This window comes from Sesamum indicum, linkage group LG5, assembly GCF_000512975.1.
Source record: "Sesamum indicum cultivar Zhongzhi No. 13 linkage group LG5, S_indicum_v1.0, whole genome shotgun sequence".
NCBI classification, from domain to species: domain Eukaryota; kingdom Viridiplantae; phylum Streptophyta; class Magnoliopsida; order Lamiales; family Pedaliaceae; genus Sesamum; species Sesamum indicum.
The window spans coordinates 17,082,983-17,097,261 of NC_026149.1; positions in this window are offsets into that span (position 1 = coordinate 17,082,983).

Below are 14,279 nucleotides of genomic sequence, written 5' to 3' on the forward strand. Positions count from 1 at the left end.
CTAATGGAGAGTGGGACTGAGACATTCCAGCACAACAACGGCAAGTTCTCGGCGGTTCCTTGCAGTGAAAGCTTAATCTTCATCAAAAGCAACTCAATATCTGAAGCAGAGTGAGTGAGAGTGAGAAGAATGCAAATGCAGAGAGACAAAGAGGCTTAAGAGCCGCCATGAATAAGGCTGGGAAGGAAAAAGAAACTGAGTGTGAGAGGGTTCTTTGTTTGAGCTGTGTTCATTTAGTCATCCTCTAGACCAAATCCTGCAACTTCTCAGTTAAATATCACTGGTATGGTAAAATGCAGAGAGACAGAGAGGCCTAAGAGCCGCCATGAATGAGGTTGGGAAGGAAAAAGAAACTGAGTGTGAGAGGGTTCTTTGTTTGAGTTCGAGCTCGACGAGCTCACCGAGGTTGAGCTCAAGCTCGAGCTCGATACATTATTTTCGAGCTCGAACTCGAGCTCGCTTTCTCGAGCTCGATTTTGTTCCAGAAATTGCAGAAGAATAGAGGTGGGAAGGAGAGGAATTTTACAACATTACATACAAAATTTTTCAGAAATTTTGCTAATCGATAATGGTCTTCCATACAACATTACAACTATTTTATAAAACCAAACAACAAGAACAAGAAATAAACAAATCATTGTCCCCTGAAAACACACTCAAATCCAAGAAAAAAAATTAAACAAGATGCTAAAAAACACCCAAACCATCTGATATCGAAATATAAGAGTAATCATTCAAGACGGTGTATCATTGAATCAGGCCATGTGATTTTAAATCATACCGTCTGATATGATCTAATAGACACAATCTTGTATATATTTAAATTTCATATGAATCAGGTGCCCAAATTTTAAGATATCTTAATTATTGATTAAACTTTTTAATCTCATTATATATCTAATAAAAATAATAATTAGAATTGTTCAACCATTATCATCATCATTATTATTATTTTTGTTATTATTATTATTATTATTATTATTATTATTATTATTATTATTATTATTATTATTATTATTATTATTATTATTATTATTATTATTATTATTATTATTATTATTATTATTATTATTATTATTATTATTATTATTATTATTATTATTATTATTATTTTTAGATTAATTCATAAGAATTACTAAATTTTGACATAAATTTATAAATAATAAAGAATCATAAGTGAATTACTTGTCAATTTAAAAAATATTAACGTAATACAAATATATATTAAAATATAACATAAAGTTCTATATATCATATTAAATAATAATTTTAATTATAAAAAATATTATAATTTGCTAAGTTGTTGATTAGATTTATTTTTGTATAAAGATTAAATATATAAATAAAAGACTATTTTATTGATATATATAAAATCAAAAAAAATATTTTAATTGAAATTGAAAATATAAACAGAATTATATTGTTGATGTCTTGGTCATATTAAATTATTTATTTAATTTAGACCTAACTTATTTAAATAAAGTATTGAATAAAGTATATTCTTCACATTTTTATTTGGCATTCACAATATACATGTATATATCTATACATAAATATGAATAGAAAAAGACACAAATGTTCAATCAATTTGGTCAACCCTTATAACCAATTTCTGTCACATCAAAAATACATATACATATATTCAACATTCTCACACCTATATACCTATATTTGGAAACAACTAATCCAAATATATTATCAGTTTTCGCACAAAAACCAATAAAGCATTTATACCTATTTCCAAATGTTGGAAATTGAAAATGAAAATGAAAACACAACCAAACGGGCCCTAGGATTTTGGGACTACAAGTGTTGAACACGTAAAGCGTGGGACCAAAAGTGAGAATAACGCTATCTAGTGGGACCAAAAATGATATTTTGCCGTTGACCAACATGGACCATACCAGCTGACTAACGGCACGTGCGTGTCACGTGCCGTTTCCGTCAGTTTTTAACGGTGTGGGACTAAAAGTGTTCAAAAATTAGGGTTTTGGGACTATGAGCACCTAAAGCGCGGGACCAAAAGTGAGAATGGCCCTATTTAGTGGGACCAAAAGTGAAATTTTGCCAAAGTAAAAAGAAGAGTAAGCTCGTTGAGGGAAAAGGCCCAATTATAGGCCCATAATCATTTCCATCCACTAATCGATAGTAATGAATTGGATTGGGCCTGGCCCCTGACTTTCAAGCTTCTTTGTAGATACATATAAATTATTTTTTAAAAAATATATACATATATAATTGTATTATTAAATTAAACTATCAATTAATTGTTTAATAGACAGTTCAAAATTATTATGAAATTATAAAGAGAAAATAAAATAATAAATTTATATAAAATAAGATATATATATACATCTGATCAGACTTGTACTCATAAAAATCTCGACTTTAATTATTATCCAAAGAACTTAACGTGAAGAAGTGCATAAATATTTAGCCAAAAACTATATAATTTGTTATCCATTTGATGACTTGGCCCTCTGCGCACGCCTTGAATTGGATAAGCAATTAGGTCGGTCTGCAACAAAGAAAGTCTCGACGGGTGGGCCCTAGTTAAAATCTTCTGAAATTTGAGTCGGATGTGAGTAATGAGATGATCGGGATCGCAACAGTGTTAGAACTCAAATTACTTAGTGTGTACTTTACGAACTGGGACAACTCTGGTATATAGGAGGCAATTGTACGGTACCGAAGTTACATGCCGGCTCTGTAATTCTTAGATAAAAGAGGCATCAACAGCTACTATTTCGAGTTAGTGGGTAAGTCAAACCGTATCTAACATGGGCAAAACACACGGATCTTGTCCCATTATTTCCGCATATCATTATTTCTTCTTAGCTTAAACAAACATTAGTGATTTTTTTATTTAAATAATAGTTATATGGTAAAAGTCTCTACCATTTCGTTCTCACAAAAAAACTTGTATTATAATTAAATTATTTTATACTCAATAATTTATTTTAGCATTTATTACCTAACAACTCCAATAATTATTCATTATGCAACATAAGGGCTCTTTCATTGTCATGAGATTTTGTGCAATTTTTATTTTCATGTGCATTTATTCCTCCTATACAATAAGAATTCAAAAAAACACTTGAAATTAAAATATAAGTAGAGCATTGAAATATAGGTTTATTTAATTAGTGGAATCACATTTTGACCCAAGAATTATGATATATGTTTTTTTACTCATTTTTAGAGGGAAATTATATGCATTATTATATAGGGATAATTACACTCCTAACCCCTGAAATTTGATATAATTATATACAGATTCTCAGTGTTTGAAAAATTATGTTCAGTACCCCAACTTGAAATTTACCTGTCAAGTTAACAGAATGTCAATCATGGTACAAAAACCAATATTTGCCTTTTGGCAATATGGGTGCACCCAAAATAACATAAATGATAACAATTAAACAAAATTTAATCCGTTAAGTATGTTTAATATTAGTTTTAGTATGATAATTATGCCCATTTTTTTTTAAGTTCAATAATTTAGAAAATTGATTAAAAATAGCCTTTCGATTGATGATTTTTTCTTTCTTACATGAAAATATCACGTGGCAGGTCAGTTGGATATTTTTTTTTATGGATTTTTAAGCTTATATGACAATTAAAATGGGGTGGAAGATATGTTGGACATATTCTGAATTATGTTATAATTTATAAAAAGTAAAATTATTATTTAAAAAATAAAAATTAATAAAATATAATTTCTATAATTAATTAATACTTAGTCAAGCACATATTTAACTTTGAAAAAATGAATTTACTATATAACTCTTGTACTGTAATTTAAATTTTTCAATTGAAATTATAAACTTTAAATTTAAAAAAATTTATATATTTTTTTAGAATTCTGATATTTAAATAATGAGTCACTATCCATGGTCACATGTCATTACACGTGTATAAGTTGTCAGAAATTCAAATTTCCTGCCACGTGGGCAATTTTCGATTAGTTTTCAAAATATCGTCGGAAAATTGCGTACAAAATTCTAATTCATAAATTTTTTTATAAAATTGCGTACAAAATTCATAAAATTTAATTAGAAAAAAATATTTATGCATTCATAAAAAAATATTGAATAATAAATTTAACACATATTTATAAGTTTACAATCAAAATAGTTCAAATCTAATACGAAACATAGATTTTTAATTAAAAATAAAATAAAATACATAAAGAGTTATGATTCTATAAAGAATACTCATAAATAATATTTATTATTATTATTTTTATCATATTCTTTCTCGATCTCGATCACATCTCAACATTGAACGATGAATATATTAACATCTAAAATTAATTGACCTATGTAAAGTTAAAAAGTATTTTGCTATCTATATATATCCAGAAAATTCTAAAAAACATACAAAAAAACTCCGAATAATATTTTAAATATTATATAATTTTTTTTTCTCTGTATTTAAATCGTCAATTAAAAATATATATTTTGATTACTATATTTATATAATAATAACATAAAAAAGGTAAGATGACATTAAATATTTCAAAAATTAAATCAAACATATTTCACAGTCAATTTTTAAAATTGTCAGAGTAGATGCAGATAGACTCAATAAATTAAAGTTTGGTACTAACTTATTTGTTTAAAAAATAATAATTTTTTTGGATGAGAATGAATACGCTTATCTAAATTAAATGAAATGAAAGGTAATCTATACCCCACAAGAATATAGCTTAATAGCAATAAAAAAAATCAACGTGGAGCTAATAATTAGTAAATAAAATTTTTGTTGCTAAATTATATTATTTAATATAAAAAATTTACTTGCTAATATATTTAATGACAAATTAAAAAAAAATAGTAATGAAAAATTACTTGCTAATGAATTTAGCAACAAATTTACTTAATAATATATATATATATTAAATAATATAGATTATAATGAGAACAACGAGAAAATTTTACTTGTTAATTAGCTCCATACTAATTTTAGCATCAAATTTTTTAATAATTATTGAATTATTTTCTTGTAGTGATATATATATATATATATAAAGTATATTGAATTTTATGGATAAGGATAAAACAACAACAAGTCTCTCTAAACTTAAATTTAAAAAGACAAAAAAAAAATGATCTCTTATGTGACAAAATATTATACAAAAATACCATCCAATTAAGTGCAAGTTGCACTTATTTGGATGGTTTCAATGTTTTGTTTTATTATGTACAGAAGAATCAATAAAATAAAAATAACCATCCGCAGAATTTGAATTTGAAAATTTTGCATTTAACCCTATGTAATATTGAAAATGCAAAAATTTCTCTATAAAAAAATAATAATTTATCTTCACGTGTTTTTAAAAATAAAATAGAAATCCCTCCTAACTAAGGAGTATAAGTAACACAGCGCAATGATTTTTAAGAATAAAATTATTTTTATAAAATATATATACATAATATATTAATACTTATATATATAATTTAATTATTTATAATAATACATATAATTACTTGCTAAGATAGAGCAACCTTTCCACCAACCTTTTGCACACTGCTGGTTGAGGAAGTATATTATTTGCTTGAGTTGAAAATTTAATTTCTGCTGGAAGGGGTGTAGTGGTTGGTTTTGCATCTTGTAATCCCATGTCTGTCAATATATCTTTGATGTATTTGCATTTTGTAAGAGCTAATCTTTCTGGAGCTGTAGCTATTTCCAAGCCCAAGAAATATTTGGTTTTGTCTAAATCTTTAATTGTAAAAAGATCATCTAAGTAACTCTGACCTCTGCAATTTGAGATTCCGAAGGTCCTGCAACTAAAATGTCATCCACGTAAACAAGCCAAGCAATAAAACCTGTAGAAGTTAGCTTTGTAAACAAACAATAATCGTTTCTTAACTGTTTAAACCCAAAAGATCTTGGTAGTGAATTCATGGTTCCATATTCATGATGCTTGTTTGAGACTATAAAGAGACCTTTTGAGCTTGCAAACATGTCCATGAGGCAGTGGATAACCTTTTGGTCATTCCATGTAGACTTCCTCGTCTAAATAGCCATGTAAGAATGCATTGTTGACATCTAATTGATGAATATGCCATCCCGCAGAAGTTACAAACTGCAAGCAAGGACATAACTATAACAACTTTAGCCACTAGTTAAAACTCTAAAAAAAAGTCCACCCCTTCGATTTGGTTGTAACCCTTAGCAATCAATCTTGCTTTGTATCTATCAACTGTGTCATTTGGTGTAAGTTTAAGCTTGTATCCTATCTAGACCCTACAGCTTTCTTATCTTCAGAGAAAGGTGTTATGTCCTATGTTTTATTTTCTTCCAGAGCTTGTATTTTTGCCTTCATATCACTAATCCACGCTAGATATTTTGTTGCTTGAGTATACTACCTTGGTTCTTGCAAGCTGGAAATAGAAGCAACAAAACCTGCATATGTAGGGGTGACAACGGAAACAACAGGAAGAGAGTGAGCTGAAATATAATAGTAGACAAAATCATCCATCCAAGGCGGTCTATTAATGATTCTAGTGGATCTCATAGGTTCAGTAGGTACAATAGTTGTGTCTATAGGGTGTTTCTTTGGATTTTCTACCACAATAATAGGTGCAAAAGAGTCTAAAACATTCATAGGGGAAACACTGGAATCATGAAGAGGTAACGGAAGTGAACATGTGATAGGATCTGTCTGTTGTCCCTCATAAGGAAAAGTATCCTCATGAAAGACAACATCTCTGGTAACTAGTGAAAGACAACATCTCTGCTTACTAGTGTTGTCTTTTTCTCAAGACCAAACAATTTATACCCTTTTTGGCCATGCATATATCTAAGAAAGACACATTTGGATGCTCTTGCGTCAAATTTAGACTTTAAAGGTAAAGTTTTTATAGCAAAACAAAGGCAACCAAACACTTTCATCTGGTTATAATTCACGGGTTTATTGTACAATTTTTTATAAAGAATACTCCAGTTAAGAATTTGAGTTGGTAATTTGTTTATAATATAAGTAGCTGGGAGAAAAGCTTCAATTAAAAACATCTTAGGTAAGGATGATGAAACATAAGTGCTCTTACAACTTGCAAAAGATGTTTATGTTTTCTTTCAACCACCCCATTTTATTGGGGTGTGTATATATAAGGTTTTTGGTGTAAAATGTCTTCATTTCTTAAAAAAGTTTGGCATTGATTGCTTAGAAATTCAGTTCCATTATCAATTCTTACGACTTTAATCCGTTTATTGAACTATGTATTTATCATCTTATGAAATACTATTAATAGAGGTATTAGATCTGCTTTCTGTTGCATTAAAAAGGTCCGTGTGCACGTGTTGTAGTCATCATTTAACTGCAGCATGATAAGAAATGTTGGTTATAAGGGCCCCAAATGGCAATATGTAGAAGATCAAATGGAGCTTCTGATACAGATTCACTCAATGCAAAAGGGTTGTTTAGCCAATGGAAAATATCACAACTATGGATTTTATTCTGAGTTCCCTTTAACATGGGGATGTGATTAAGTAGATTGGAGGATGTGTGACCTAGTCTCCTATGCCACACATCTAAGTCAGATACTGCAATATTCATCAAATGTTCATCAAATGAATTACTATATTGTTTAATGGTTTCCATCTTGAAAGATTCCTCATCCAGTATATAAAGCCTTCATATCACTTTTCCTACAGTCACAATTTTTTAGTCTTGTGGTCCTGCAATACACAATTAGAATCAGAAAACTTAAAGATTATTGATGAGAAATCAAATAGTCTATTGATTGACATAAGTTCAATTTCAGCTTAGGTACATGTAATACATGTGTGAGTTTAATATTATTTGGCAATAGGACATTTCCTAGCTTTTGAACTGGTTGCTTTGAACCATCTGGTAGATGTATTCAAGACTTAGTTATGGTACAATCAAAGGATTCAAAAAGACCTCATTACTACACATGTGTGTTGATGCTTCACTATCAATAATCCAAGAATTTATGTTTAATTCATTGCAAGATTTATTTATCATTGATTTACCTAAAAAGTCATCAAACTCATCCTGAAAGTTTGGTTCTGTGTGATCTGTTCCCATCATCAATCTACGAATCTCAGACCTGATTAAGTTTGAGATCACTCTTTGATCCACTGGATCCTCTATTGTGCTTGCGACATGGTCTTCTATTTCTGTTGTGTTAAGGGCTTGACTGGTGCTGGTTTGTCATCTTTTCCTTTCAACGAGAGTTTTATACCAATCAGGGTAACCGTAGATTTCAAAACATGCGCTCTTCAAATATTTAGTCTTTCCACATTCCTCACAAACCATATTCTATTTTTGTGCCTGTATTTTCTTTCTTTGTGCGATTTTTGGGGCAAAGCAAGTGTTTCTTCTATTGTCTCTGGCCTGCATTGCTATATTCTATATAGAGTTTGAAATGCCAGAATTTACTTCCCTTTGTTTTTCCACCCTCAAAACATTAGAATAAGCTTTGTTTACAATTGATAGAGGTTCCATCAGTAGGATTTGATTCCTTACATGATCACAGCTATCATGTAAACCAATAAAAAATTGTATGAGTTGATTGGAAAGATTTATATCGGCTATGATCTAGATGCCCCACATTCACATTGAGCGTTGCATAGTATGCAAAGATTGACAGATTTTTCTATGAGACAGAAGTTATTTCTCTTTGTATTTGATATATCATTGGCCTATTACTTTTTTCAAAACGTGTCTCCAACTTTTTCCACAGTGTTGGAAAAAGGTGACCAAAAAGCCAATTAGATTGGCGGTTTTGGATGTATTCTATTCTGACATTAATTGATATTATGTAATATTATTTTAAGTGAACAAAATGAGTATTCGCTTATTTGACATTTACTTTATTGTGCTCATTCTGTATGTTTGCGTTTGCTTGAACATCGAAACAAAATCCACAGACCAATTGACAACCATGTAGTTGGGTCGCGCGTTGGATGGAGGTCATGAAACCAACTGCCAAAAAGTTGGGTTTGAAACGTTCCAAGTTAAGGACCTGGAGACTGGGGCATCGAGATTCCTACGGAGACTTGCATTAAGAGTTGCATTCAATTAGTGAGTACTGTATTTCATTGACGACAGACATGGAACGTCTATGCAATCTTGGTATGTTGATTGACCAGGTGTCAAATCAATTGAACTGACTTATAGGGATTGTCGTATGGAAGCCTTGGAGCTTGGTCAGTATGACTTGAATCCCTGGCTCTGATAGTACGGAAGTAGTCCTCAGTCTTGAGGAATCACGTACGAGGTGATTGTGTCACAGGCATGATCATCATAAGCCTTGTCCAGTGCAGTTAGAGTATGTAGCAAGGACGCTGAGTTTCAAGAAGAGGATTCGTCCCCTGTCAGTATGTGACAGAGGTATCTCCTATACACTTGGAGATGCATTCATGCTTTATGAACCTGTGGCCACAGTCGTTGATCGAATAGGAAAAAGAGGTTCCTATATTGAGAAACTTGGCGTAATGCGATTTTAATATTAAACATAGACGCCTAGTCCAGGATAGGAACTGACACCTAATTATATGTCCTAAACTAAGACCGAGATATGGTAGATGGAAGGACGGTACCCATATGTACTTGAGAGCCTAAATGTTCACACGGTCATTCACCTAGTCTCTAGTGCCATGAATAGTTGCTAGACGATCACTCATGATAACAAGCTTTCTTGATCAAGGGTTGATCATGAATTATTAATTAAATTAGATTTAGTTAATAATAGTGTGAGACACTAGCTCAAGTTTAGCTGAAAGGTGAACCTAAAGAGTCACACACAAATCACCGAGAAAGGACAAAGAATTAATTTAGAATTAATTCCGTAAGTAATTAGATTACTTACAAAAGAGAGATCCATTGGATTGAGAATCCCAAGAATAAATTAATGGCATTAATTTATATTAGGTTTGTCCTTATTATTTAATAAATTGGATCTTATTAAATAAAAAAGACAATTTGGGCTTATGTATTTAATTAAATTAAATACATATTAGACTCAATTGAATGAATTTTATTTAAACTGAATTTAATTAAAATTCATTGGGCCTTGAATTTTATTGGATAAAATCGGCCAACATAATATTTTGAGCCCATTTGGAAATTCTATGGAAGGATAAAATTAACCAACAAATTATATTTTTTGAAAAGTGCATTATTGGTCATTGTTGGGAATCTCTTTATTTGGAATAAAGAGAAACATACCTTGTAGATAACAAGAATATATCTAGACACATTCTTATCTATCAATACAAGATATATATATATATATGTTGTATAATTATTTGAAAAATAATTATCACACAATATTACACAACACAAGAAAAATAATCATCCTTCCTTAGAACCACTAGGCCGCGCCCTCTCTCTAATTCTCTTGGAGAATTCTTATTCTCTTATAGCAAGGAGTTTAAAAGATTTCAATTTTCGATGTGGTGTGAATGCACTTGGGGGGTTGCTACGTTAGAACCTCCGGTGAACATTTTGGCTTAGTTAACGAGAAAACAAAAGGGTATCATCTTTACGATTTTACGTTCTCGTTTACACCAATAGTCTCGTATGGTTTTTGTTTTCGTTTTTACTTCCGTACTACATTGAACGCCTTGGAACTCTAAGGGTACACCCCTTTCTTCGTTGTTTTTATGATTTAATTTTTATTATTGGATGCGTTTACGTTTACCGCTTCCGCTAACATGTTCCCGGATCGTACCACGCGATCCTTCACACAGTTTACTGGCCGAATTAACATAGAGAAACTCTCCACAATTTCTTTTGAAATAGAGTTTGGTATCCAATAAGTGACCATATAGTCATTTCTGATCCATTGCTCATATTCATCTGAGTTTTCTTTGGGTTTTGGCTTCTTGCCATTGATGAATCCTAGTTTCATTTTTGCCCTAATGTTATAAGTATAGATCTGCTCCATGACAGGTAATTCTTCCCATCTAGAAGCAAGGAAACAAGACACATCCCTGCATTATCTTATGCTTGTAGCTTCATCATTTCTGATTCTTCTGCTCACCATCTTTTGTTTATTCGGTTTCTCTTCTTTTTCAGCCATGGATTCTTGATTCACAGACTAGAAGCGTGAGATTTAAGGGAAAGCAAAAAATTTCAAGAACTATTAAAGAATGGTTCTGGTACCATGTAAAGAATTTAAAGAGAGAAAGAAGAAGATATCCATAGAACATAACAGTAAAATTCAAGGTTTGAATTGTAGAAAAAATTATGTTTTACAAGAAGGTTCCGCCCCTTTAAATAGAACAGGCTGAAGTAGTAGTTAAGCCGACTATTAGGCTTAAAATTAACTACTAATACCTAATTAACCGTTTAAGAAACCTCTAATGGCTATACAAAGCAAAACGCTATTTGCTCTAGCAAAAGCATAAAGTATATGGCTTACTAAAAAGCGCTAGTGCTAAGTGAGAGAACAAAAACATTAAAGGAGAGGAGTGACTTCAGCAACTGAACAACAACAATAACTCGAGTACTTTGTTTTCTTCATCCCAAACTGAAGTGTTGATGGTGCTATTGTAGACGGTACTTTAACTTCTTGCTTTTCCCTCTAGCCATGTATACTATTTACTGGAGTATTGCTGGTGACATTCGTAGCGGCCGTCTCTTCAATGTTGATGATGATCTTCCTTTATTTAGCCAGGGCCATGATTTTCTCCTTGACTATGAAGCAACTACCAATGGAGTGACTAACAGCTCAGTGATACTTGCTATACTTAGGGGCTGTTTAGCCTTTCATCTGTACACTTTGACTCAGGTAATTTGATCAAGTTTCTTTCCAACAGCTCGTTGAAAATGTAAGGCATGTGCAAGTTGGGAACTGGTATACCTTCTCTTGCAACTCTTTCAATATAAGCTGACGTCTTCCATTTGTCATACGCTGGTCTTCAAGATTTATCCCACTTTTTCCTAGCATTAGAGGAGATTTTGGCAGGATCCCTCTTGATGGTCATGGAATCCTTGAGCTTGGGCTTGGCGAACTTCTTGCTTTTGTTTGAGTTTGTCTCTTTTTTGATCGTTGATTGGGAAGACAATTTTGTGGTTAGCAATACTTAATTCCATGTCGTGAGCACGGGTAGCCAACTCTTCAAAGTTTCTTGGTTTGATCCCTTATAGAATGTAGAAAAACCCCTAATGCATACCTTGGATGATCCCTTATAGAATGTAGAAAAACCCCTAATTCCATGTCGTGAGCACGGGTAACCAACTCTTCAAAGTTTCTTGGCTTGATCCCCTAATGCATACCTTGGATGCACATTTCTTGTCTAGATGACTTTGAGAGTGTCATTGCAGTTCAAGTTGAAGGTGGACCATCGATTGATGTAGTCGACAATCAGCTCATCTTTTCATTGTCTTGCATTGGTGAGCTCAGTCATGCTCACAGTGAGCCAAGTATTATAGAAACAGTTGAGGAATTCTCTCTCCATTAGCTCCCAACTATCAATTGACTTTTGTTCTAAATTCACATACTAATAAAAAAGACATTACATTTGAGGAACTCAACAAATTGTTTAACCAACAGGTCGTCATCGGTATTGGTGTTGTTGAACGTCTCGATGAAGTGGGTGACATGTTGCTTTGGGTTGCCTTCCATCGAACTTTGCAGTTTTGGCGGTTGGTAGCCATCGACATTCTTAGGTTGTCAATTCACTTGGTATATGTCTTTGAGTAGGCAATCGAGTTCTGTGCAGATCTGCCGTAGTGGGCCTTGATGGTATTGGTAATCATCTCCTGCAGTTGTTCGACGAACAACAAACTAATGGAAGTCATGGAATGACTAGATTTCTGGTATGGACTCTTGCCTTGGTGCTGTTGGTCGTCATCGGTATTGGTGTTGTTGAACGTCTCGATGAAGTGGGTGACATGTTGCTTTGGGTTGCCTTCCATCGAACTTTGCAGTTTTGGCGGTTGGTAGCCATCGACATTCTTAGGTTGTCAATTCACTTGGTATATGTCTTTGAGTAGGCAATCGAGTTCTGTGCAGATCTGCCGTAGTGGGCCTTGATGGTATTGGTAATCATCTCCTGCAGTTGTTCGACGAACAACAAACTAATGGAAGTCATGGAATGCCTAGATTTCTGGTATGGACTCTTGCCTTGGTGCCTCTTCGTTTGTTTGATTCTCTTTTTCGGCATGTTTTGAAGTGAATGAGCGATTCTGGCTTGATTCTCCAACGTTTGTAGATTCGAGTTTGTTAATCAATTGAGCAATTTGAAGGTTTTTTGTCTTTCACAATCCTTTGGATGTCGGCTATGGCTTGGGCGATTTGAGCAACTTGTCCTCCATAGACATAACTTCAGTGATCATAGTGGGAAGAGTGGCAAAAGGAGTAGGTTTCAAGTTGATCTCAGTAGGGTTCGCCGAGTTCGAATGGTTAAAAGGAGAGGTATTCACGATCTTGCCCCCGATTGATGATTGAATGATAGTGGTGAAGTTGATGACATTTTTCTCATTCATGAAAACTTGGTTCGTCGAGTGATGTTTTAAATTCTAACTTAGGAGGAAGGAATGAGGGGTAGAGATGGTCCCTCTAGGTGTACCAGAAATTTATTCTCACAAAAATTTGTGAGTGCAAAAAATAATTATAAGATAACAAATAATATGGACCAAATGAAATATATTGATTTGAATATAAGTGGTTTACAATATTTGAATTCAAAATAATCGCCTTGTTACTCTCTTCGATTGTAGATTCAAGGGCTTAGAGTTCGTTCTTGAATCGAATTCGCAATCTTCTTATGATTTTTGGAAGGCTATTGCGTGCTATCTTTAAACATTATATCAATGCCTTATGGTTGCAGAACTTCATCGTGACAAAAAGCTTTTGTCTTGCTCTTGCTATGAATTTGTTATGCATTGTGTGTGTCCTTATGAGAAGATCCCTCTTTATAGGGGTGTTTATGACTTTAGGCAGATTCAGTTTCATGAACTTATACACCATGATCCTTGACATGAAAGAACTGTATTTGAACAAGAATTTGGTCAAATTAGTCAATCCAAAATTGAAAAAGTAAATTTATTTATTATAGATTGATCCATAAAAATAAATAAGACCCAAACTATTAACTAACTAAATTTTTTGAATTCAATTAATAATTCATTCTAAAATATTTTAACGTCAACAGATTTATTTATTTTTCTATAAATGTATTTTTCGTTGGAGCCAAACAAGCTCTAATAATCCATGCTGTAAAAATTTCAAATAGGAGTATTAAAAATAAAGATAATAATGAGGGAAATAGGGGGGTGGGGGTGGAATAGG